The 26,080-nt window shown below is 43.3% G+C and overlaps 1 long non-coding RNA gene across 1 annotated transcript; it reads right to left on the bottom strand.

Moving 5' to 3' along the window:
- Positions 1-24,180: 24,180 nt before the first annotated feature.
- On the bottom strand, positions 24,181-25,620 carry LOC113013207 (uncharacterized). Its single transcript, XR_003270800.1, has 4 exons — positions 25,581-25,620; positions 25,067-25,222; positions 24,521-24,613; positions 24,181-24,258 (listed from the first exon to the last, which is right to left on the bottom strand). It is a non-coding gene; the product is annotated as an uncharacterized LOC113013207 (long non-coding RNA).
- Positions 25,621-26,080: the final 460 nt, after the last annotated feature.

Below are 26,080 nucleotides of genomic sequence, written 5' to 3'. Positions count from 1 at the left end.
ACAACTTGCCTAATAATTCTGCACTCCCTATATATATTTAGACGCTGACACAAATTTTGTTTTTACATGTTTACTGAAACATATTCCAATTATAGTTATATTATGAACATGGTCATAATTTGTGGACTCTCAGCTTTCAAATGACGGCACCCATATTTAAATTGAACAAAGAGTTTAGGAGCTTCAACTCCTTAACATGTGCCACGCCCTTTTCGAAGGGACTAAGAGTAATTGGACAATTGGAAATCAAAGGCTCTTCGTGGACCTGTGTGCAGGGGCGGATCTAGAAGGGTGGCATGGGGTGGCAAGTGCAACCCTAAAATGATCCCTTGCCACCCAAGTGCCACCCCAGTTTTCATATGACAGTGTTGTTTATTAAAATAAGATAGCATGAACAGTTTGAGTGTAGTTACAGTCAACAGTGAATATAAATGCTAAAACTGAATATATTGCATAGTGTCCCCCCCACCATGTACAAATGGTTCAGCCCATAGCAGGACCAGCTTTTTTCTTGTTTTCAGTAGCAAGCATGCTTATGATTGTGCCAGAGCACATTTTGAACAACACCATGGGAATTTCGCTTTTACACAGGTGGTTGGATGTTACACTCTGGAAATGGAAGAAGGTGAGTGTTATTAACCCTCCACAGACACGCTGCACCCTGGTCCACAGACACGCTGCACCTCCAAATCACATGACTGATCTAAGCTGACATAGCAACAAGCTGCAGCCACTCTGACTCTGTAAATCCAAAGTTATGATAATATATATAAGCCACACTTTTTTCTAAATACTGTCATCACGTTTGTGTGTGTTTTAAGCGTTTTCTAAGGGTAGCGCAAAAACAGTAAAGGAAAAAAAAGGGGAAAAAAAACACCTCTTTCCTATCAGTGGAAAAATGTACCATGTCGACCAATTTTAAAAAAAGTCAACACGTAGGATTTGGTTTTTTAATTATGTGGGCTACAGACAATTATTAAGTTATAGACTGTATTTATATGAAAAACGTGTATACTTACTGCATTTGAATTATTTTAACCATATATAACCACCTGCATATGTGTTTGAAAAAAAAGGCTTTGATTTTGCCACCCCATTTGATTTCTTTGCCACCCTCATGCCACCCTAAGAACATTTCTCTAGATCCGCCCCTGCCTTTGTGGGCAATTTCTTTGTTATGCCATTATCAATTAACCAGATAAAAAGGTGTGGTGTGCTTGCATTTGAGAGATTTTGCTATGAACACACAACATGCGGTCCATGCAGGTGAAACAAGCCATCCTTAGGCTACGAAAACAGAAAAAAAACATCCAAGACATTGCTACAATATTAGGAGTGGCAAAATCTACAGTTTGGTACATCCTGAGAAAAAGACAAAACACTGGTGAACTGGTCCAAAAACACCTGGATGTCCACGGAAGAGAACAGTGGTGGATGATTGCAGAATCATTTCCATGCAGATTAAAAACCCCTTCACAACAATCAGCTAAGTGAATGAAGCTCCAGGAGGTAGGCATATCGATATCTTATATGTACCTTAAGGAGAAGACTGCATGAAAGTAAATACAGAGGGTTCACTGCAAGGTGCAAGTCACTCATAAGCCTCAAGAACGGAAAAGATAGATTGCCTCAAAATATCTAAAAAAGCCAGCACAGTTCTGGAAAAAAGCATTCAAAAAAGCACACAGCAAAGGCAGTGTGATGGCTTGGACAATGTACCAAAAAAATACAGCCAAAGCAACCCAGGAGTTTATTAAAGCAAAGCAGTGGAATTTTCTTGAATATCCAAGTCAGTCACCTGATCTTAACTCAACTGAGCGTGTATTTCACTTGCTGAAGACAACACATCGGACAGACAGGCTCACAAACAAACATCAACTGCAAAGCGCTGCGGTAAAGGCCTGGCAGAGCATTCAAAAGGAGGGAGCTTAGCAGCACTTTCAGAGACTCCCTTGCTCAGGCAAAAATTGGGCCTAGTGTCCTCATCATTGAAAAACCTGTTCAGGACTAGGATACTCAGGTTAATCCTGCAGTACAGGGGTCTGGTCTGGTGAAGGGAAATATGGAAAATGACAGGAATTGTTTTATTGTTGGCATCATTATGGATGTTCCTGTTGTTGTAGTTTAAAATATGACTTTACTTGTTTTCATTATTATACTTGAGGGAAATGTACTAAAATGTACTGGTTCACTGTAAAGGATGATGGCCCAAATACTCCTATGAGAAAATCATGTCTACAGTAGTAAATATTGGAGTTTTAAGCTAGTGAACCGTTTTCAAATACACGCTTCAAATGTCAGTATCAGTATGTATTTTTCACTGTACCTGAACGTGGTTTTGTTTTAGTCGCTCTTCAAGTAGCAGACAGACGAGAGTAGTGAGTACGTTTTCCTCATCCATTTCTCTGATCAGGAGAAGTGGTAAGGGCGTGTACAGCTGGTGACACAAATTTGAAGGCTAGACCATCCCATTTCACAAGCCTACAAGGCTTGCACTTCTGGCCTTTTCAGCTCATGAAGACCACATTCTCCAAGGCTCCAGACCCTGAATTGGGATACAGCCTGTATGTGTTGTACCTTATGTTCTAAAGGGGAACTCAATACCATTCCAGCAGAACTGTTCAAATGTTTCAGTGTTTTACAAAGCCTTGCTTTGCCCATCACAAGTGAAATGCAGACAAGACAATGACACTGATTAAAGGAGAAAACTATCAAGCATTTTACAAATAACAGAGCCTGATTACCACCAAAATAGTGAGGACAATCTGGCAGAGATATGCTGCTCACCCAGCCTTCAAATACTTCTGGGTTTGATTGTTCAAGATTCAGAGCAGGTGTGAGAAGGACAGACAAAGCAATACTCCCCAATGGTAGAGTTACAGCTTCATGTGAAAGATAGAGACTTATTAAAAAAAAAGGGAAACAAAGGCAAAATAACCCAGCCTGCCCCAATCATTAAAGCTATTTAAACTTGAGTGTAAAAATCTAATCCTTTGTTAGGATAAGATGACCTTTATTAGTCCCACATGTGGGAAATTTGTGTCACAGCAGAAAAGTGGACAGTGCAAAGTTACAGCAGCAAAAATTTAGAAAAACACAGGAATAGGATAAGATAATAAGAACAAGATACTATATACACAATACAATAAAACACCATATGCAATAGAATAAAATACAATGTTGTCAGAAAAAGAGAATTACACTAAGTGTTATTGCACATGTGTGGATGTGTGTGTTTGGTCAGCTGTGAAGTCCATATTGTAGAGTCTGACAGCAGTGGGGAGGAAAGAACTGTGAAATCTCTCCGTCCCACATCGTGGGTGCCGCAGCCTGCCACTGAAGGAGCTGCACTGAGTCTCCTGCATGGGGTGGGAGATGTTGTCCAACAGGGATGACAGCTTAGCCGTCATTCTCCTGTCACTCACCACCTCCACTGGGTCCAGACGGCATCCTAATACAGAGCTGGCCCTTCTGATCAGCCTGTTCAGTCTCTTCCTGTCTCCAGCAGAGATGCTGCAGCCCAAGCAGACCACACCGTAAAAGATGGCTGAGGCCACCAAAGAGTCATAGAAGACCTGAGCTGTCATGGTCCCTGTGTCTCTCTGGTTGACTCTCTGTTAGGCAACATGTTTGTTTTTGTTTTCGCTCTCTCCCTCCTCCCTCTCGCTTTCGCCGCAGTGATCCTCATTGCGGGCTCCCGCTGCTGGCCTACACACCTGCGCTCATCACCACACTGGTCGCCGATCCCAGCTGATTGCCGCACTATTTAAGATGGCGGATCTACACTAGTCTTCGCTGGATCATTGAGCTATCAGCATCAGTCAACCCGTGAACCTACAAATCAGAATCTGTGTGTGACTCTTTCTTTAATCGGACCTTTTTGTGTGTGTAGATTTTCCCTGGACGTGATTACCAGACTACTTGAGGTGCGGCAGTGGAGAGTTGGATTTGGACAGAAAGTGTGGAGCACTTCTTCCCGACCCCTGTTTCCCGACGGACCCTTCTGACTAAGGAAAACCCGGCTTGTGCCTGAGTCCCTTTAAGAAATCTTATCATGAGCTTCCACAGCAGGTACAGCCTGCTCTGCCCTTTCCTGTAGAGGACTGGAATTATGAGTCCAGTCCAGTTTATTGTTCAGATGAACACCAAGGTACCTGTAGCTGTCCACGGCCTCAATGTCCATACCTTGGATATTTAGTAGTTGCAGAGGGTGTCTGTGCCTGTGGAAGTCTATCATCAGCTCCTTGGTTTTCCTAGTGCTGATCTGGCAGTAGTTCTGCTGGTACCAGTCCACAAAGCCTTGGGTCAGTTCTCTGTCCTCCCTGTACAGACATTTCATATTCTATTCTTTACAAACTTCTTCCCCCAAGGCAATCCGACTGTTTTTCTTAGTAAGGTTAACTAATTAAAATTTTCAGTATGGCAGCAGACTCTGCAGTCCCTTATCCTTTGCATTCATTGTTATGTGGCGTTTTCCAATACATTTGTGTCACGGTCTGAGGGGACAGACCGTGCAGGGGTGTGTGTGGTGGACCCAGATGCAAACACAAGAGAGTGGAGCGGAGTAAACTTCAACTGAAAGCGAGCCTTTATTGTGGCTGATGACAGGTCTCAACACAAAGCAGAAACATCGTGACTAAAACTGAACCTAAACTAAACTGGGAAACAGGTACTGATAAACTAAGGAGACTCAGAAAACCATGACAATGTTGTACAGACTGACCGGGAGGACATGGAGGGTAGGAACACAGACGACGTGACGCAGACTACATGAAACACAGAGACTAAATACACATGAGGGATGATCAGGGGAAGTGGCCACACATGGGATCACAGCTGACACACATGAACCTAACGACAGGACAGGAGGGTGCAACTGAATACACTGACATGAATACAGATTTACAAAGTAAAACAGGAAACATGGAAATTAGACATGACAAGAACTAAACATAACCACGCAGACAGGACTCATGACCCAGGGAAACTTAGTACAGGGGAGATGACATAACTGACAGCATGAACTTGACGTGCGGTGCTCTGAACGGATAATTGGAGGTGAGCTTCCCTCCCTCCAAGACATCTACAGGAAGCGGTGCCTGAGGAAAGCGGGGAGGATCATCAAGGACTCCAGTCACCCCAGCCATAAACTGTTCAGACTGCTTCCATCAGGAAGGAGGTTCTACAGCATCCGGTCCCGTACCAGCAGACTGAGAGACAGCTTTTTCCATCAGGCCATCAGACTGCTGAACACGTCATAGACACCTCAGCTTCACTACTGGAACTTCAACATTATGCACTCCACACTGTATATAAATGCCACTTGTTTTGCACATATTCAACTCTGTATATTTTATATATTTTATTATTATTATTATTATTTTATTTTATTTTTTTACTATTTAATTTGTAAAAATGTGTATACACACACACACACGTAGGAAAATATTTAGTATACACATCCAGAAATGCATACACTATTATATATTGTACATATATTTATTAGTTTCAGGTTGGCCATTCTTGTATTTTGCTCGTTTGTGTTGTTGTGTTTGCACATCTCTGTTGCTTGTGGGGCTCGCACACAAGAATTTCACTCGCATGTGCTGTGCCAGTGTGCCTGCACATGTGATGTGACAATAAAAAGTGATTTGTGATTTAAACACACGAAGGGCAAGGGAGGCTTGATACGAGGGTAACACATACAACTGGCTGGACTACCTAGTGAACCTAAACAAACAATAAACGATAATCATCAAAATAAGTTAAACACAAAACACTGGGTCGCACGACCCAGGACCATGACAATTTGACCTGATAACAGCTTTGCAAATGACCTAACAGCATTGTAGGTCTTCATGCATATCCTCATAAATTGCATTTTTAAATAGCCTGAATAATGGATAAAATTTAAAACCACCCTGAGAGAAAAAGGTTATATGAAATGCATGGTCAAATATGTGGTTAAAGTTAAACAGTCTTCCAAGTTAGCTGAAAAGTATATTAAATGTTGTCTTTTTAAAAATTAGTATTTTAGAAATAATACCATAGTTACCATTGACTACTTAGAAATTCAAATACCACACTTTTCAGATTGTCTGATGCACCTTGGTATTGATTCTCCTTTTGATGGTTTTTAGGGTACACCTATGTTGAGGGATTTCATTTTTAAGTATATGAAGTATATTTTAAGTATAATCACAGGAACATTCGGAAAGGTGGTTTTTTCCCCACTCTCAGTAAGATTAGGAGACAGTGTGTTGATTGCCAAAAACAATGCTTGCTTGGCTCAAGATTTTTGATGCCTGTCTGACTTTATATGCATTTATAGAAAGAGCAAACAAATAACAAGACTGCAGTGCCCGACAGCTAATTACCATACAGTACATAAGCTTCAATCACAGTTGATTAGTCCCAGAACTTGAAACATACAGTGAATATTCCCCTTTCACCAGCATTAAAAGATTTTCATGACAAATAAAAGCTCAATTAAAAAAATGAGAGTATCCAAGGCTGATTTAAAGAGTGGGTTTCTTTGATGGGGATTTCTAGTGGCAGCAGCATCAATTTCATGTGCCAGTCTTTAAAATACCATTTCACGATCAAAGCAGCCAAACGTGAGTACAGGGACAGGGTGGAGCAACAGTTTGACAACCCTCGGAGTATGTGGCAGGGACTAAACACGATCACAGACTTTAGAGGGAAAACCAGCACACCGCAGACCACGGCCTCTCTGTGTGAGGATCTAAACGTATTCTACGCTAGATTCGACGCAGCGAACACCATGAGACCGGACAGTGTGCGCACCGCGGATGACATCAGTGCGCATACTGTGTCTGAGGAGGATGTGCGGAAGTGCTTCAGGAAGGTGAACATGCGCAAAGCTACTGGTCCGGATGGGATTCCCGGCCGCGTCCTCAAGTCATGCGCAGCTCAGCTGGCTGGAGTGTTCACACACATCTTCAACCTTTCCCTCTCTCTGTCTGTAGTCCCAGCCTGCTTCAAAATGGCCACCATCGTCCCTGTACCCAAATCCTCCACCATCTCCTCATTGAACGACTGGCGACCTGTAGCCCTGACCCCCATCGTAAGCAAATGCTTCGAGAAGCTGGTCAGGGACTTCATCTGCTCTGCACTACCCGACTCACTGGACCCTCTACAGTTTGCATACCGCCACAACAGGTCCACTGATGATGCCATAGCCCTGACACTACACACTGCCCTGTCACACCTGGAGAAGAGAGACACGTATGTGAGAATGCTGTTTGTAGATTACAGCTCAGCATTCAATACCATCGTTCCCTCGAAGCTGGACAGGAAACTGCAGGATCTAGGACTGAGCAGCTCCCTCTGCAGCTGGATCCTTAGCTTCCTGTCTGACAGACGCCAGGTGGTCAGACTGGGCAGCATCACCTCATCCCCCATCACACTGAACACTGGTGCTCCACAGGGGTGTGTACTGAGCCCTCTCCTGTACTCACTCTACACCTACGACTGCACAGCCACTAACAGCTCCAACATCATTGTGAAGTTTGCAGACGACACTACAGTGGTGGGTCTTATCACCAACGGTGATGAGACGGCTTACAGGGAGGAGGTCAGCGCCCTGACCCACTGGTGTCAAGACAACCATCTCACCCTCAACGTCGCAAAGACAAAGGAGTTGATAGTGGACTTCCGGAGGTGCAGAGAAGTACACACCCCCATCACCATCAACGGCGCTGCTGTGGAGATAGTGAGCAGCTTCCGGTTCCTTGGAGTACATCTGGCTGAGGATCTTACGTGGTCAGTACACACAAACAAAACAGTGAAGAAGGCCCAGCAGCGCCTCTTCTTTCTCAGGAGACTGAAAAGATTCGGCATGAGCCCCCGCATCCTCAGGACCTTCTATCACTGTGCCATTGAGAGCATCCTCACTGGATGCATCACCACCTGGTATGGCAACAGCACCGCCTACAACTGCAAAGCTCTCCAGCGAGTAGTGCGGTGCTCTGAACGGATAATTGGAGGTGAGCTTCCCTCCCTCCAAGACATCTACAGGAAGCGCTGCCTGAGGAAAGCGGGGAGGATCATCAAGGACTCCAGTCACCCCAGCCATAAACTGTTCAGACTGCTTCCATCAGGAAGGAGGTTCTGCAGCATCCGGTCCCGTACCAGCAGACTGAGAGACAGCTTTTTCCACCAGGCCATCAGACTGCTGAACACGTCATAGACACCTCAGCTTCACTACTGGAACTTCAACATTATGCACTCCACACTGTATATAAATGCCACTTGTTTTGCACATATTCAACTCTGTATATTTTATATATTTTATTATTATTATTATTATTATTATTGTTATTATTATTATTTTTTTTTTTTACTATTTAATTTGTAAAAATGTGTACACACACACACACACACACACACACACACACACACACACACACACACACACACGTAGGAAAATATTTAGTATACACATCCAGAAATGCATACACTATTATATATTGTACATATATTTATTAGTTTCAGGTTGGCCATTCTCGTATTTTGCTCGTTTGTGTTGTTGTGTTTGCACATCTCTGTTGCTTGTGGGGCTCGCACACAAGAATTTCACTCGCATGTGCTGTGCCAGTGTGCCTGCACATGTGATGTGACAATAAAAGTGATTTGATTTGATTTGATTTCTTAGATATCTCATTATCATTTTGTATCTCAGAAATTAGTCTCGGATTTAAAGAACCTGAAAAAGGTATTTATGATTCTGTAACACACACACACACACACACACAAAGATTCTAGGTCCGACCAACCGTCTCCGCCGTGGGCAAAATGATGACGGGTCATAAGGTAATTACAAGGTAATTTATTAATACAATGCTCCAAAAACAAAAAATAAAACAGTCCAGTGTCCCATTTGCGTACAAAGTAAAAACACACAGTCCAAGGCCAGAGCCACCTATGCCAGAAAGCCAGATGCATTCCACATCACTTTAACAGGGGTAGCAGTTGTCCTCTGAGACCCACCACCCTGTAAGTAGATAGCCAGTGATCACTCCGGCCTCTGCAACTCAACTGCCTGAAGCTGCGGCGTGTAATAGGTCCTGGCCTGCACAGAGAGACAAAGTAACACAGCAGTGTTTGTAGTGTGGGCTGTAAGTAGACCAGTGTATCAGTGCAATTAATTACACCTGCCTCTAATTAGTCCAACCCCATTACAGCCATTAGCTCACCACAAATGTGACACACACACACACACACACACACACACAACCACTCCCAAACCAGAGCAACGTCACACAAAAATATGGACATGAATTAATACAGGCACATTAGTCTACCATGTTACAATTCCATAAGATACATTTTAAATTCTACACAGAGCCTTTTAGCTTATTTATAAACACTGCAAACCCTTTTCATGTGTCTATACTGAGCATATATAATCCCAACATTGTTCAAGTTCTTTGTTATGTTAACATGACGTCTGTGTGCATCATGTTGTGTTTGCCCTTTTCCCCGTCTCATTATTATTATTAGTAGTATTAGCTGTGTTCCCGGTGTGCTCCTACGTCCCTCGTTAGCCTTCTGTGTATTCATGTCGTTCTTATTTTACACTGTGTGTTCCGTGTGCTAGCTCGCCTGCCTGTTTAATTCATTTTGCATTCTCAGTTTAGTTTTCTGTTCCGTTGCAATCCAGCAATAGGTGTTTACACATACCTTTAAGGGATAGAATTAGTTCCACTCTGGAGTCCCCACTTACCTGTTTGATCAAAGGATCAATGATCTTGAGTTACTAGACTTTACGACACTGACGCATTGGGCTACGATTTTAGGTTTAGTTTGTGGATGATACAGCCATCATGGGGTGTATTTGGGATGTTCAGGAAGAGGAGTACAGGAGTCTAGTCGTCACGGGTTTGAAACTGACTCAGGCGCAGACCCAAAATCCTTGGCAAGGAAGACAGTGTGTTTATTTACACTGGAAACACCAGGTGACGATACATACACAGTGTGGCATGGGACAAGGGTCCGAGGCTCCAGGGTCCAGGAAAAAGGGAAATTAGTCCAACACAAGCTCCTCTCCTCAGGAGTTTCTTTACACACACGCTCGCTTGGTTGGTTTCGCAGGAAACAGATCCAGGGTGGATCTACAGACACGCACAGAAAAGTCTAATTAGAAAACGATCTCAAGAAACTCACAGACTCTGACTTGCAGATTACAGAGGGACTGACACTGATGGCACAATGATCCAGCGAAGAATAACACAGGTCCATCTTCAATCTGCTGGAATCAGCCGCAGGTGTGACGGTGAGCACAGGTGCGTTGGCTAGTGGCGGGAGCCCATAATGAGCACCGCCCCGGCAGAGAGGAAAGAGAGAGAGGGAGAGAGAGCAAAAACAAAACATGTCGCCTACACAGAGTCAGCCAACAAGGCACGGGGACCATGACAGCAGTGAGGAATTTTGTTACATGGAGTCACACCTACCACCTGCAACTCAACACCTCAAAGACCAAGGAACTGGTTGTGGACTTCGGGAGGTTCAGACCAGGTCCACTATCAGTTAAGATAAAGGATGAGGAGGTGGAGGTGGTCAACACCTCGGGCTGTGGGTGGACGACAAACTGAACTGGTCATACAACACACAGCACCTGTATAAGAAAAAGGCCAAAGCAGACTGTGTTTCCTCAGGAGGCTGAGGTCTTTCAACATCTGCAGGAACCTTCTGAGGATATTTTACTAGTCGGTGGTTGCTGGAGTACTGTTCTATGCTGTTTTGTGCTGGGGGAGCAGCACAGCAAAAAATGACTCACACAGGCTGGAAAAAACTAATCAGGAAGGGTGGCTCTGTGGTCGGCATGAAGCTGGACACTCTGGTTATTCATGATCATATGCAGAGCATATCGAACATTGTCCATAATGTATGGCAGGTTTTTTTGTGTGTCCTCCTCTGCCACTGTCACCAGGCGAGTTCACTCAGCAACAGCTTGCTTCTGCCCAAGACTAGGACCAATAGATTTAAAAACTAACTTGTCCCACATGCCATCAAACTGTTTAACTCCTCGCTGTAGGGGAGGGGGAGGGGGAGGACAAAGGAGGGCAGGGACTAAGCAGTAGCATTTTGGCTGCTGCACTGTGTATTCATAGATGTTTAGATATGCTATATTTATGCTTATATTCATATTTTCCCCTTTATTCTTTATTTCAACTTTTATTACTATGCAAATTTTTGTTGGTGTTCTGCTACTGGAAACTGAATTTCCCAGAGGAACCTACCTGAGGGATTAATGAAGTTCAGTCTAGCTATCTATAATGTGAGGTGGTATAACTTGGAGCAACAGCCTGCCATTGGGCTCTTTTCTTGGTCACTCACTCAGCTCAACAACTTAAAAATGCCCATTAAGTTGTTCACTGCTCCCCTGTCTGTGTCAGCATTCAATAGTGAGATGTTAAACTCACCATTGAGGGTTAGGAGACTGTTGAACCAGTTCAACTCATCAAAGATGGACTACAGCAGTGATCTGAAAAACTCACTACTAGTTATCACAAATGCTTGTGTAGCGGGTTGTGGTCTGTGGTTTGGCTACAGGTGGTTCAGTGGGTTCAGAGGGCAGTGCCAGGGGGAGGCACTGAGAGCAGACAGCTGTGCAGCATTCATTGGTGACAGAGGAACATTTAACATTTAAACATTTAACAGCTGTGTCTGTTTCTTCCTGGGCAAATTAACACTAACACATGTTACACTGATATTCTACCATTACACATTACATGATTGTTATCAGCGGACAAAATTTGATTGACAGATAAGACTGGTACAGATAAGTGGATGGGTCAAAAAAAAACCCCAAGAAGTACAAACTTTCACTGTTCACACTGACTGGGTTAATCCACACAGCAGGGAAGATACAACAGGATAATACCTTGCAATTTCTGGACAGTGCTGTGCACATTGAAGAGAATGGAAACCTCAACATTGCAGTTTACCTGAAGCCCACACATACAGTCCTACCTACTCTTTGACTCCCACCACCCTCTGAAACACAAACTTGGAGAAATCAGGACCATAAAACATTCCCTCTAATGCAGAAGGCAAAGAAAAGGAACACACACATATAAAGGAACGTCTTGATACATGCTCAGTCATCCAGGTAAGCAAATCCCCAAAAGTTTTCAGTGGGGGAAACGTTTCTCCCACTAAGATTTCTAAGCTTCCCTTTATCTCAAAGATCCTGGAAAAAGTGGTCTGTAAACAACTTCAGACCTGCTTAGATACCAATGGTATTACTGAAAAATTCCAGTCAGGCTTCAAGCCTCGACATGAGAGAGCTTTGTTAAGAGTTTTTAATGATCTCCTTTTAACCACTGATTCAGATTGCTCTGTGGTTCTAGTCTTACGGGATCTGAATTCTGCGTTTGACACAGTAGATCATAACATTCTATTATCAAGGTTGGATCAAGTAGTTGGTCTTAAGGGCACAGCCTTATCATGGTTTAAATCTTATCTTTCAGAGAGGTCATTCTCTATCGCTATGGGGCAATATTCTGCCTCCTCTGCTCCCTTTTTCTGTTGTGTGCTCCCGGGGTCTGTTTTGGGCCCTACAGTGGGGCAAAAAAGTATTTAGTCAGCCACCGATTGTGCAAGTTCCCCCACTTAAAATGATGACAGAGGTCAGTAATTTGTACCAGAGGTACACTTCAACTGTGAGAGACAGAATGTGAAAAAAAAATCCATGAATCCACATGGTAGGATTTGTAAAGAATTTATTCGTAAATTAGGGTGGAAAATAAGTATTTGGTCACCTCAAACAAGGAAAATCTCTGGCTCTCACAAGACCTGTAACGTCTTCTGTAAGAAGCTTTTCTGTCCCCCACTCGTTACCTGTATGAATGGCACCTGTTTGAACTCATCATCTGTATAAAAGACACCTGTCCACAGCCTCAAACAGTCAGACTCCAAACTCCGCCATGGCCAAGACCAAAGAGCTTTCGAAGGACACCAGGAAAAGTATTGTAGACCTGCACCAGACTGGGAAGAGTGAATCTACAATAGGCAAGCAGCTTGGTGTGAAAAAATCAACTGTGGGAGCAATCATCAGAAAATGGAAGACATACAAGACCACTGATAATCTCCCTCCATCTGGGGCTCCACGCAAGATCTCATCCCGTGGGGTCAAAATGATCATGAGAACAGTGAGCAAAGATCCCAGAACCACACGGGGGGACCTGGTGAATGACCTGCAGAGAGCTGGGACCAAAGTAACAAAGGTCACCATCAGTAACACACTACAACGGCAGGGAATCAAATCCCGCAGTGCCAGACGTGTTCCGCTGCTGAAGCCAGTGCATGTCCAGGCCCGTCTGAAGTTTGCCAGAGAGCACATGGATGATACAGCAGAGGATTGGGAGAATGTCATGTGGTCAGATGAAACCAAAGTAGAACTTTTTGGTATAAACTCAACTCGTCGTAAATATTAAACATTATTGTAAAATCTTAAATAACACTGCCCCTAGCTATTTAACAGAACTTCTTCATTTGTATAATCCTAAAAATCCTAAGATCTTCTAACCAGATGCTCTTAATGCAACCTAAGTCTAGGTTGAAAACCAGAGGTGATCGTGCCTTTGCTATTGCAGCTCCTAGACTGTGGAAAAACCTCCCTATTGCCTTTCGCTCTTCTGAGACTGTTCAGTCTTTTAAATCTCGTTTAAAGACCCATCTTTTTACTCTGGCTCTGACTTTACTGACTTAGTTTGATTATCATTTGGTTGGCTTCTAAGTTAGTCTCGTCTTGTGTCGTTGTTTGTTAAACTTGTCTTATTTTATTTATTTCCTAACTTGTGAAGCACTTTGATCAAAACTGTTGTTTTTAAATGTGCTATATAAATAAATTTTGATTGATTTTATTGTCATTTCATCCATGTACAGTGGTACAGTACAGAGTGAAATGAGACAGCATTCCTCTGAGACCCTGATTAGGTAGAGGATCATTAAGGGGTCCATTGTCCCTCTTGGTGGGTTACTCCCACAGAGCTTAAATCTGGGACTCTCCACCATTGGACCCTAGAACTGAAGAAGCTTCTCAGATGAGAGGTGAAACATCTTCAAGCACTTAAGAAGTCCAGACGCTTTTTGTTCCAAGCTCCTTAGACTTTAAACTAAGTTGTTTCAGCTATTTTGACTATTAGTAGCTTCTCTGTTCTTCTGTTTATGCACATATGTTTTCAAACTAATTATACCACATTTAAAAGTAAGATTGTTTTGGCTTTTTATTATCAGAGTTGGTGCTGGAAAAACTCTGGACACGATTTTAATCACTTAAAAAATATGCAAAAATAAATTTTCAATTGCATATTTTGATATTATATAAGGTATTGACTTAAATATTTAGTGACGAGAACCATGATGTTTAATTTTACATTACTTAGAGCAAAATTGAGTATTTTGGTCTAAATAAACAAAAATGTGATGTCCACATATGTGGACGCCAGGTCCTAGGAGGTTAAATTAATACATATGTATTAAAAAAAATGCAAAATCATACTTTTTTTGTATAAACATTGCCCTGGATTGTCTTTTAGTCAGTTGGGTTAACACTTGTATTCATATTTTTAACCCCAAAATTGGGTTTTATCTGGCAGACATGTTTTGCCCCTTATCTCAAGAATCACTGATTATCATATATCATATGGTCCGCCATTCATCTCTGGTTGATTCTAATAAGTCCATTTTCTTTCTCTTGCTTCTTTGTTTTTTCTCACTCTTCTCTTTTCTATATCTGTGCTTGTTTATTTCTGTTTTTTGTGTGTGGGACTCTATCTCTGGTTCCCGCCACTGCCCGAACACACCTGTGACAATCAACCAGCTGTTCCTGCTGATCTCATCAGCGAACGTCATTCTTCACCTGATCATTAAGCTACCTAGTTAGTGAAACCCTCACTCTTCCTGCTTTTGTGTATTCCGATCATGTCTCTGCCCTGTGCAGGTTCCCAGACTTCCTTCCCAGTGAGAGAGAGTGTTGCCTGTAGTTGTATTTGGGTGTTTGAATGCCCTTTTCCCCTGTACCACTACACCCCTTTTTTGCATTGTGTCATTGTGTAAATATTTCCACTTTAAATAAACACATCAGAACCTGTGCTTGAGTCCACCCTGCCTGCTGGCCTTGCTAATGTCAAAAGACATGAAGAAACGCCTTAACCCCTTCATATTTATTTTACACATTCCCAACATGAATACAGCACACTATGTGATGTATGCATGTGAGGATTTCAGGAATGGTATCAAATTATTTTGAAGCTTATGCGTAAGTTCAATAAGGAAGATCCAAATAAGATCATAATCACTCATCTGCCTGCTTTCCTGGGTGTCCAGCTGTTTTTCTGTTCTTTAGATGACTGCCACTTTCCCACATTGTCAATCTCAATACTGAAATCATCATTTTAGTCCAATCATCTTCTTGGCCACCTTCTTTGAGCCAATCAGCCTCCACTTCATATGGTTTCAATCTGTGCTCTCCATCATTCCCCCTTTCAGACTCTCTTTTGTGCAACCCACCTCCTCATCATCCCCACCTGAGACACCTCAGCCAGAGCTCCATTCAAGGCTCAGTCTTCATCTTTACCACCATCAGCGGTGGGATTGTGTCCTAAATCCTATAATCACTGAGATTCTTTTCTACCATGATGGGTCATCGGGGTCTAATTGCCAAATACATCACCTTCTCTAATTCAATAAATCATGAACAATTCTTTCAGGTGATCTCTCCTCATTGAAGTTCTTTTAAATGCGTTTGGACATACATTAAACTGTCCCAGGTTAATAATACTGAAAGAAGGCTATAGAAAGAGCCTATAGTCAGAGTTTACTCTATATCTTTTCTTTCTCATATCTTTAATGCAATACTCATTATAATTTAAAAAAGGTTACAAAATATTAACAACATTAGCACTGCTGTGATTATGTTGCTAGCAGTGTAATGTGCTCTAATGTGACCCTGACCAACACAAAACATTGATGCATGATTGGCAGACCTAAGTAACAGAGTGCTTCTCTTGTAAGAATGTAAAACTTACTTTTATCAGTGCATGAATTTCAACATTCATTTCTTTATTTGATAGAGACAGTAAAGCATGGAGAGAGAGAGGAAGACATGCAGCAATAGGCCTTGGGTCAGACTCAAACCCAAACCTGCTACTCAAGAGACACTCGCTAGACTAGTTCCGCCAGCTCCAGCTCCCGCACCAGTGCCCTCTCGGTTTATCCCGCAGACTCTAGGTTGTGTTCTCTGCCGCCCTTCATGAGGGAATTGGGCTGCTGTGGGAGTTTTCTGGCAGGACTCAAATGCAGGACTCAGAGTTGTGCAAGCAGAACAGGGTTTCTTTTTACAGCACCAGGTGAGATATGTACGTATATACAGTCAATGAAGGTTGAGGGTTCCAGGGGTCCAGAGGGAAGGTCCAGGGCTGGGCGGGAAAGCACTTGCTCACACTCTTCTTCAACCAATCCGTGCTAACTACTACACTCAGTCCAGAAATCCATGCTGTGCCTCACTCACACACCTCATGCATCCAGGCAGGGTCCAGGGAAACAGGTGGGAGAACAACAATTAGTAAACCATCCAGATCATCACGGGAAAGAAGCACCAGAAAAGAGCCGGGGCTACACTAACTGAAGTGAGTACAACAATCAAGCAAGGACCAACACTCCACTGAGACCTTAAATACTGCCAGGAGTAATCAGCTGGGATGAACAGCAGGTGTGCATGGTGTGGGCGTTGAATCCAGGATGGCACAGAACCCCAGGTGTCGCCCTGGCGGAGAAGGCGAGCACAACCACCAGAGCAGCATATGGCAGACCGTGACAGTTTCCTGCTATTCCAACATTTTCCCCAGGATTTCTGACAATGCTGCAAAGATTTCTAAAGTAACTGGCTGCCTTTGTGACTGTGCCCTGTGCTGAGTCCATCCATCATCCACAACTCAGTATTCTTCTTCCTCCAAACACGACGAGTTGAGTTTATACCAAAAAGTTCTACTTTGGTTTCATCTGACCACATGACATTCTCCCAATCCTCTGCTGTATCATCCATGTGCTCTCTGGCAAACTTCAGACGGGCCTGGACATGCACTGGCTTCAGCAGCAGAACACGTCTGGCACTGCGGGATTTGATTCCCTGCCGTTGTAGTGTGTTACTGATGGTGACCTTTGTTACTTTGGTCCCAGCTCTCTGCAGGTCATTCACCAGGTCCCCCCGTGTGGTTCTGGGATCTTTGCTCACCGTTCTCATGATCATTTTGACCCCACGGGATGAGATCTTGCGTGGAGCCCCAGATGGAGGGAGATTATCAGTGGTCTTGTATGTCTTCCATTTTCTGATGATTGCTCCCACAGTTGATTTTTTCACACCAAGCTGCTTGCCTATTGTAGATTCACTCTTCCCAGTCTGGTGCAGGTCTACAATACTTTTCCTGGTGTCCTCCGAAAGCTCTTTGGTCTTGGCCATGGCGGAGTTTGGAGTCTGACTGTTTGAGGCTGTGGACAGGTGTCTTTTATACAGATGATGAGTTCAAACAGGTGCTATTCATACAGGTAACGAGTGGGGGACAGAAAAGCTTCTTACAGAAGACGTTACAGGTCTGTGAGAGCCAGAGATTTTCCTTGTTTGAGGTGACCAAATACTTATTTTCCACCCTAATTTACGAATAAATTCTTTACAAATCCTACCATGTGGATTCATGGATTTTTTTTTTTCACATTCTGTCTCTCACAGTTGAAGTGTACCTCTGGTGCAAATTACTGACCTCTGTCATCATTTTAAGTGGGGGAACTTGCACAATCGGTGGCTGACTAAATACTTTTTTGCCCCACTGTATACTGAGAAAAAGGTTTAAGGTTTCGCGGTTTATGAAATACTACAACCAGATTACATTCCCACTTACCAAACTCACTTCTCCCACTCGAATTTTCCCGTGCTCACCTGAGGCTGATCAGGTGTTTCCTAGATTAAAAGAGCTATTTAGCACCACACCCATCCCTACCCATCCCAACACCTCCAAGCAGTGTACTGTGCAGGTGGACTCTGCTGACACCAGTGCAGGAGCAGTCCCATGCTCTCAATGTGACATTGTTTACACTCCTTACCAGTTCCCAGTCATCCCTGGTCACACATAGCGTTAGATGTTGTCACTGGTGTGCCATGCTCCTCAAATTATTCATTCCAACCATAGTTGATAGGTTTTCTAAAGCGCCCACTTCATACCTCTTACTACGCTTCCTTCAGCCCCACAAACTGCCACTCTACTTGTCAATCATGTTTTCAGACTACATGGGGTCCCCCAGGATATTGTCTCTGACAGAGGGCCACAGTTTGTCTCTCATGTGTGGAAAGCATTCTGCACAGCCTTGGGAGTAGAGTTGAGTCCTCAGGCTATCACCCTGAGTCTAACAAACAAACAAAACGGGCAAACCAACAACTGGAAGCTACCCTTCGTTGTGTAGCCACCTCAAACCCAACTTCTTAGAGCTCACATCTAGCCTGCATTTGATATGCACATAATTTTCTCACCTCACAAATACTGGGTTTTCCTTTTTGAAATCTGTCTCGGTGACCAGCCACCACTGCTCCCTTCTTAGGAAACAAAGATCGCAGTATGTGCAGGAAGAACTACGCTGCAGTTGGAGGATTTGGCGACATGCCAGAGCGGTGCTCTGCATAACCGTCGACTCACAGATCGGAGGAAGACCCCAGCTCCTCACTACACCATTTGCTAAAAGGTTTGGTTATCATCAATGCACATTCCTCTTTAATGTATGTGTAAAAAGCTGGCCCAGTGCTTTCTAGGTCCTTTTGATATCCAGTGCATCATAAACCCGGTAAGGAGCAGCGCAGCTGATGTCTGGTGTCAGAGTACTGTCTCACACACAAGTGGTAATGTGTTAGTTGTGCTTAGTGTCCGATTCTATGATCGCCAAAGTATTTACAGGATCCCTTATACCTGTATTCCTTCCTCCAGCTTGCCTCATTTTTTTCCCAGCCACCAAACTACCTGCCTTTCTGAGTTCATCTCCCCCTGGATATACATCACCCCATCTGCCTGCACCACCATCAACCCACACTCACCTCACCTCAGCCACCAGTGTGTGTCAAGTAAGCTTGCCAACTCTCTTCTTCACATTACTCGTCTTCCGCTCACCATGCCCGTGCACTAACGACTTCTCTCTTTCGTTCCTCCGTAAAATGCTCGAGTATCTCCTCCAGCTGTACTTCCCAGTATTGAATTGTTACAATATTCTTTCACTGTAAATAAATCTGTTTCACTGCTGCTAAACTTGTCTGTGTGATCTGCTACCTGGGTCCACCCGAGTTACTCCTCACAACAGTTCTAAAATCAGTAACACACTTCCCCACCCACATCAGATATTCTCATTGTTTCTACACACTCTTTACTACTAAAGATATTTGCTCATATATATTTTCTCATTTCAGACCATCCATTTTCATCCGCTTTGTCCGGGGCCGGGTCGCGGGGGCAGCAGCCTAAGCAAAGAGGCCCAGACCTCCCTCTCCCCAGCCACCTCCTCCAGCTTATCCGGGGGAATACCAAGGCGTTCCCAGGCCAGCCGAGAGATATAATCTCTCGAGCGTGTCCTGGGTCTGCCCCGGGGCCTCCTCCTGGTGGGACATGCCTGGAACACCTCACCCAGGAGGCGCCCAGGGGGCATCCTTGTCAGATGCCCGAACCACCTCAGCTGGCTCCTTTCGATGTGGAGCAGCAGCTGCTCTACTCTGAGCCCCTCCCGGATGGCCGAACTTCTCACCCTATCTCTAAGGGAGAGGCCAGCCACCCTTCAGAGGAAGCTCATTTCTGCCGCTTGTGTCCGCGATCTCGTTCTTTCGGTCACTACCCACAGCTCGTGGCCATAGGTGAGGGTAGGGACATAGATCGACTGGTAAATTGAGAGCTTCGCTTTTACACTCAGCTCCCTCTTCACCATGACGGACCGGTGCAGCGTCCGCATTACTGCAGCCGCAGCCCCAATCCGTCTGTCGATCTCCGGCTCCCTTCTCCCATCACTCGCGAACAAGACCCCGAGATACTTGAACTCCTCCACTTGGGGCAGGAACTCATCCCCGACCCGGAGTGGGCACTCCACCCTTTTCCGGCTGAGAACCATGGCCTCAGATTTGGAGGTGCTGATCCTCATTCCCGCTGCTTCACACTCGGCTGCGAACCGCTCCAGTGCGAGCTGGAGGCCCTCACCCGATGAAGCCAACAGAACCACATCATCTGCAAAAATCAGAGATGAGATTCTGAGGCCACCAAAGCGAAAGCCCTCCGCCACTTGGCTGCGCCTAGAAATCCTGTCCATAAAAATTATGAACAGAACCGGAGACAAAGGGCAGCCCTGGCGGAGCCCATCACCCACCGGGAACGAGTCCGACTTATTGCCGGCAATGCGAACCAAGCTCTTGCAACGGTTGTATAGGGATCGAATGGCCCGTAGCAATGGACCAGACACCCCATATTCCCGCAACACCTCCCACAGGACACCCCGAGGGACACGGTCGAATGCCTTCTCCAAGTCCACAAAACACATGTAGACTGGTTGGGCAAACTCCCATGCACCCTCAAGTATCCTGGAGAGGATAAAGAGCTGGTCCAGTGTTCCGCGACCAGGACGAAAACCGCATTGTTCCTCCTGTATCCGAGGTTCGACTAACGGACGAACTCTCCTTTCCAGCACCCTGGCATAGACTTTCCCAGGGAGGCTGAGGAGTGTGATCCCCCTGTAGTTGGAACACACCCTCCGGTCCCCTTTCTTGAAGATGGGGACCACCACCCCGGTCTGCCAGTCCACAGGTACTGCCCCTGATCTCCACGCAACATTGCAGAGGCGTGTCAACCAGGACAGCCCTACAACGTCCAGAGCCTTCAGGAACTCGGGGCGGACCTCATCAACACCAGGGGCTCTGCCACCAAGGAGTTGTTTAACTGCCTCAGTGACCTCGCCCCCGGAAATTGGCGGGTCATTCCCCTCATCCCCAGACTCTGCTTCCTCCTCGGAAGACGTGTCAGTGGGATTAAGGAGGTCCTCGAAGTATTCCTTCCACCGCCTGACAATTTTCTCAGTCGACGTCAGCAGCGCTCCGCCAGCACTATACACAGTGCAGGTAGAGCACCGCTTTCCCCTCCTGAGACGGTTTGCCAGAATCTCTTCGAGGCAGCCCGAAAGTCTTTTTCCATGGCCTCTCCGAACTCCTCCCACACCCGAGTTTTTGCTTCAGCCACTGCCCGAGCCGCATTCCGCTTGGCCTGTCGATACCTGTCGGCTGCCTCCGGAGTCCCACAGGCTAACCAAGCCCGATAGGACTCCTTCTTCAGCCTGGTGGCTCCCTTCACCTCTGGTGTCCACCATTTGGTTCGGGGATTACCACCACGGCAGGCACCAACCACCTTGCGGCCGCAGCTCAATGCAGCAGCTTCGGCAATGGAGACGCTGAACATGGTCCATTCGGACTCAATGTCCCCAGTCTCCCTCGGAATGCTGTTGAAGCTCTGCCGGAGGTGTGCATTGAAGATCTCGCGGACTGGGGCCTCTGCTAGACGTTCCCAGCACACCCTCACTACGCATTTAGGTGCACCAGGTCTGTCCAGCGTCTTCCCCCGCCACCTGATCCAACTCACCACCAGGTGGGGATCAGTTGACAGCTCAGCCCCTCTCTTTACCCGAGTGTCCAGAACATATGGTCGCAGGTCTGCTGATACGATTACAAAATCGATCATCGACCTACGGCCTAGAGCATCCTGGTGCCACGTGCACTTATGGACACTCTTATGTTCGAACAGGGTGTTCGTTATGGCCAAACTGTGATTAGCACAGAAGTCCAATAACAGAGCACCGCTCGGGTTCAGATCAGGGAGGCCATTCCTCCCAATCACGCCCCTCCAGGTCTCGCTGTCGTTACCCACGTGAGCATTGAAGTCTCCCAGCAGGACAACAGACATTTCAGACCATTCTTTTTAAACCCTAGATGTGGCTGAGCTGGTCGATCAGACATCAACAACCACGTTCAATCATACTTTGTCCTAATGCTTGGCTTGACCTGTCTTAACCATTAATGCTTTATGTTTCTGCTGAAGCAAAAAGCTGATTAAACACTTTTTTTCCTGTCACAAGCAGTGAAGCCGGCATACCTAATAAAGTGATTGGTGACTGTATGTAGTGTGACTTTACTGGACTTTAAGGGGTGGTGAAAGGTTTTTATTCACTTATCACAGGGTTGAAGCAATTGACTACAAATAACAGCTTTGACTGTTATAGTGTCTTTTGCACAGGTGAAAACTGTTCTGAGAACAGCATTAAGAGTGGTCAGAATGACTTTTCTGCTATGAGAAAAGTGCCAAAGTACTTGAGAAAAACTGTATACAAACACCTTGATGAAGGGCACTTAAAATAATTAGGGAGATGTAATTTTAATGCAGTGCATTCACACAGAGTGTGAATTTTAAATAGAAGCACTTACATACACTCAAAAAAATGAAACGTTGACTTTAATTAAAATTATTTTGTCAACAGGTTCCACGAAATTGCATTATTTTAGTTTAAAGCAAAAATCTTTAGTTCATCTAATTTAAAAAAAACTACTTAAGATTAACAAGACATATTTAAGACTAACTAAATCAAGTTATGTTGTATGAACATAGATGATATTTTTTAGGTTAGTTTAGATTAGTTACTTCAACACATTTCTTATTTGTGGCAGTAAAATGTTAAATTTAAGTTAGATTAATTCAAATATTATATTTTCAGCCACCTTGTGCTTTACTAATTAGTTTTACATAAATCTATTTTGTCAACAGGTTCCACACAAATGAATTAAGTACATCAAACTTATTTTTTAAAATTTCTTTTATTGCCAACACATTCAGTGAGCATTTGTGTAAACCCAGTCCAAAATAAAACACAACAGCTCATTAGGGTTAGTAATTAACAGTATGTAGACAGATGCAACATCAAGATTTTAAATTAAATGTCTGTATCTGCCAGAAATAGAAGAAAAAAAAACATTGAAGACCACATAACACATTGATAAGATGACACAAGTTATGCACATGTAATGCTAGTAAGGTCTGTGGAGTGTTTTTTCTTTTAGTGTCTAAAATGAATAGCAAAGTTGCTATTTGCAATGATTGCTTAGGGTCAGTCCAGTAACACAACGCCAATGAAGTGCTTTCCTTTAACAATGCAAAGTGAAGTGTCCACCTCAACAGCCACAATTAAAAAAAAATTAATGTAATAATAATAACAATAATAATAATAAATAGTCCACTGATATTAGCAACCAAAGAAAATTACATCACCATCCCAAATAAAACTTTAATAAAACATGCCAACATTATGGTCTAACAATAAAACAGCTTGTCAGCGTTCAGTTTTTTGCAACAGCACAGCAGTAACCATTTAACACTTGCCACTGTCAACGTTTATTTTACCAGTGTTTGGGCAAAAAAACTTCAGTTGTAAAGATTTTAACATGGAAACAATTGTTCGTCTTTAAAAGTCTGCAAAATATACATTCATCCTGTATTCCTAACTTACCCTTATTCTTAATATGTATTGCAATTACCTTTACAATGCACACAACGTAACACAAACTGAATATGAACATATTTCCACCTCATAACAATATGTCTATGTCTAATATACATACCAACCTTCAACATTTCTGGTGCAGTATCATCTCTCAATTAAATCCTTTAAATCTCAATACTTTTGATGGTCTCTTACTAGCCCCCCACAAGAGTAAAATCTCTCAAATTGTAGTAGTTTACAAACTTTTCAAAATGTTTTAAATTTCTCTTAAATGTAATTTTCCCTTTATCTGTCATTTACAAATTACCATTTTATTCCCATTCAGCCTCCGAAAAACTTCTGTCCATCTGACAGAACATTCATCATCCAAATTAAGGGTTGGCTTATTCATTCAGTGTATTCTTGAGCAACTGTACCTTGGTCAAGAGTCTGCTGACATACAGATGAAGGAAGAGCTTCTGAAGTACTTCAAAGAAAGCTGTCAGTCTCGAGGTTAACTGAGATTCAGTGCATATATCCCACCCATTAAGAGTGCACATGCAGAGGCCAGGTCTTCCAGGTCATGCAGGACACACACTGTGGTTATACCCACCTCGGCTGGAGGAGTGCTGGCATCAGCTCTTTCGATGGTAAAGATAGCAAGGGTAATTTGTTCCAGCTCCCTCTGAACAGCTGTAGCTTAGACACAAAAACATAGAAAAATGGCGTCCAGTTTAATGAAGTAAACACAATATTAGGAACATGCACCCCAGTGAGCCACTATTTTAGACTACAGATTCAACAATAAATATAAATAGTTTGGGTATACAAGAAGATTCCCCAAAACATTTAAACAGATTCCATGCAAATTACAACAACAACAACATTAAAACATGCAACAACATAAGTTATTCAAAATTTGGTTTAATACAGATAAAAAAACTAAACTAAAATTACCAACCAATTATTCTTTGAAGAGGATGCTTGGGTCTTCATTCAGGTCAAAAGGTAGTGCCCTGAGGACACACTCCCTCCCCTTTTCAATAGTTTCCTTCTGTAGAGAGTGGCAGAGATACAGGAAGAGAGAACAGAAATACTTTAGGATGACACAAACTCACATTATACGCAAAATGAATGACATATCCACTGCACAGATAGGCATGAACACAAGACCAACTAATCATCACATGGACATGAATAGCTAACCTGTTGGGCAGGGTTCCCACCACATTATATATGTCCATAATGGAGGTAAAGACAAACTAATACATCATCTTTTTTTGCATTCAAAACATAACATAAAAACATTCCCTTATGGTTTAACCTAAATCGAGGGATCAGATTTTACATATGTTTAGGTAATTTAAATTTTCCAACGTTTTGAGTACCAAACTTTGTCTTGCTTAATATAAATGTAAGTGCACTGTGCAGCTACCATACACTAGCTGTTTAAATTTGAAAATGATCTTATTAGCCATAATATTTTGCTACCAACAGAATAACGCACCTGTGTGGCAGGGGCCAAAGTTTGTCTAATTTTCTTCACTGCAGCGCCTCCTTTTTTCTTGATGACTTTTATGAGCTGGTCAGTGTATTGGTCACGTCGTGTAAAAAGCCTTGGAACAAGTGCAGCAGTAGTAACCCTCACATATTCTGCTTCCACCTGAAAACATATCAACAAACACAACATACTGTACTGTAAATATACATACTATATGTACACATATACATAGTTTATAACTAAAACTAAAGTAGAAAGACCTCATTAAAGCTATAATTTTAACACAAACATTTACACAAAATGCTAATGGAGCCATTACAGTTTTTATTGTTATTTATCAAGTTCCAAAAAATATTGATCACAGCTGATCTGAAAAGAATTTCATGCCTCAGGCCCTTGAACTGCAACCTTTACCATGGTTCAGATCTGGAGTAGAAATAACAGGGGCATGGGATGGGTCACTAAAGAAAACTTAACTTATAAAACAGTTTTGTTTTTAAAAGTATAACAGTTCACATACCACATACAAGCTCAGCAGTACCACATACACCACATCAGTATAGGAGGGAGGCCTGGATCTGAAATTTATAAAGTAAAACAAGAAATTCATTACTTAATTTCAAGAAGCAAATTATTGTTTGAATTACAACTAAATAAAATACTACTCAGAAGAAAAGCAAGAGATTGACACTGCCATGTGCAAACTTTCTATAGAAGCAATTATCACCAGGTCTGTCGACCTCCATTGTCTGTCCACTCATATGTCTTGAATAATTTTATTTAAAAAATTAAGTGTGTGATTTAACAAACTGTAATTTATAACTCTTTTGATATGTATAACTCCGCTAGGAAACATGCTGTATTTACAGACGATTTTTACATAATATCGATTACTGATAGAGCATAACAATGGTGTCACAGTGGCTTTCGCCCTTGACTTTATGGATTTTAAATGTCACTTTATGCTATCCTTGCTATCCTATTCGATATTTCCGACTCTCGGATTACAGTAAAGGAATC

Source organism: Astatotilapia calliptera, chromosome 20 (genome assembly GCF_900246225.1).
Source record: "Astatotilapia calliptera chromosome 20, fAstCal1.2, whole genome shotgun sequence".
NCBI classification, from domain to species: Eukaryota; Metazoa; Chordata; class Actinopteri; order Cichliformes; family Cichlidae; genus Astatotilapia; species Astatotilapia calliptera.
Note: the sequence above shows the minus strand (reverse complement) of the source record. Positions and strands in the feature narration are given on the sequence as shown.